Source organism: Elephantulus edwardii, unplaced genomic scaffold, assembly GCF_000299155.1.
Source record: "Elephantulus edwardii isolate Elephantulus edwardi_28Jun2011 unplaced genomic scaffold, EleEdw1.0 scaffold00437, whole genome shotgun sequence".
Classification (NCBI taxonomy): domain Eukaryota; kingdom Metazoa; phylum Chordata; class Mammalia; order Macroscelidea; family Macroscelididae; genus Elephantulus; species Elephantulus edwardii.
Window position 1 is genome coordinate 779,611 of NW_006400187.1, and position 2,252 is coordinate 781,862.

Here is a 2,252-nt window from a genome sequence, read left to right on the forward strand (position 1 = left end):
TCAACTGTTTAAGTGTTCAATTATCAATAAGCTGAAGTCTGTGGAAGGCCATAATGGCCCTGCTTTAAGTGGTTCACTGCTCCCGCAGCTCACCACGCTATCTCTGCCTCTGCCGCCATCTTGGATCTCCTCTTTTGATTCCTAATGACAACTTATATAACTCTATTAAAATTTACAAGCCTTTATCCTCATACCAAATATCATTTAACTTTGTTGTTTTTTTTGTTATGTGCTTTCGAGTTGCCTGCAACTCATAGCGACCCTATGTACAACAGCCTAACCCCTCCTCTGAGCATCATTTAATTTTACTGGTGTCATAACAAAAGGAGGATTCTTTAGAATAACAACTGAATCATCTTAGGTAATAGAGCTAATACAGTTAGAAATTTTATACGAAGAACAACTTACATTAAATTTTGGATAATCACCAGTGATTACATTATTACCAATTAATAAGACATATGGTTCAGGTACACAAGACAGGACTTTGGCATCTGTGACATTATCTCCTTTAGATTTATCTTTAGGTATAGAGAAAACATTTATAAATTCCATACTAGCAAATAATTTTCATAATTCAGTTTGAAAATTCTTCATATCAATAGTCCAAATTTCTTCTCCTGATCCTTAGCTTTGACTTTATTTGATGGAACTCAATCATACAAATTCAAATCTGCAGTAATATTTTTCTCCAGCTGAGATGGTGAAGTAAAGGTAGATCTGGAACATAGGTCCTTTAAGATTCAGCTTAAATCCTTGTTGTCAGAGTTAGCAATATCACCATCTTTATTTCTGTCAGGCAAGACCTCTTCTGCAGAGCATACCAACTTTTCAGGGAGGCACTTTGCACTTTCAGAGTTCTTCACCGAAGGCAAATTCAGTAAGTTCCTATCTTACAACTTTCACAGATCCCTTAGTGTTTTCCCTCCATGTTCAGTGGTCCCGCCCGGGCGCCAATTATCAAGGATCCAGCCCCTTTATGTCGGGAGAATTCCTCCAAAAGGAGGCACCAGGTTGAAATGAAGATGCGGAGAGACTAATTGCTGATGACAAATAGCCCAGTTCTTTACACATTTTTATACTTTGTATTGTCTTCCTAAGCTACCCTTTGAAACCTCCTGTTTAACCCTCATTTTACTTCTTCCTTTTCTACATTCTACAGCAAATTTCAGAGTCTCTGCTGCTACCCACTTTTGTATTCTATTGCCCATCTTTTTAATGACCTTGTACTTTGTATGATATTCTGCGATGCCATCCCACAACATGTTGGTTTTCAGTGTTCAGTGCATCAAATCTATTTTAATTACATGAAATGGTTTCTAATTCAGGTGACATATATAAACTCAAAATTTTTTTTGTCTCCTGGGAAAATTTAAAGTTTTCTTCAGCTTCAGTTAAAACTCGCATCTGATAAATGAGTGCCTGTTCCACAGGCAGTGATTGTCTTATTCTGACTTCTGATATTTAACTTGTCAATTATCTGTTGAAGAGATAAGAATTTGACTTTGTAAATCATAGCAAGTTGTAGCTGATACTGAGAAGAATGGGAGTCTCAGGACATCATGTGAAACTTCTACCTGCACCAGGAGGCTGTTGTGCAAACAGAGTGGTGAACACTGCATGGTTTAAAATTAAGAGGGGAATGTGTCAGGGTTGAATTCTCTTTCCATATTTATTCAATCTGTGTGCTGAGCAAATTGTTCAAGAAGTTGGACTCTATGAAGAGGAATGTGGCATCAGGATTGGAAGGAGACTCATCAATAGCCTGCGTTATGCAGATGACATAACCTTGTTTGCTGAAAGTGAGGAGTACTTTAAACACTTGTTGCAGATGATCAAGAAATGTAGCCTTCAGTATGGATTGAATCTCAATGTCAAGAAAACAGATTCTTATCATTGGACAGATAGGCAGCATCATGACGGATGGAGATGAGGGTGAAACTATCAACTTCATCTTGCTTGCATCCACAATTAACCTCTTTGGCACTAGTAGTCAAGGAATAAGGAGATGTAGTACACTGGGAAAATCTGCAGTTAGGACCTTTCAAAATTATTGCTATGCATCTGAGAGCTGGACAGTGAATAAGGATGACAGAAGAATTGATGCCTTAGAGCTGTGGCATTGAAAAAGAACATCTCATGGACGGCTAAACAAACAAATATGTCTTGGAAAGGGTACAGGCGGGTTGTACTTTGGAGGTAAGAATAATAAGGCTTTGCCTTACATGCTTTGGAGAAGGATATAAAGCTGG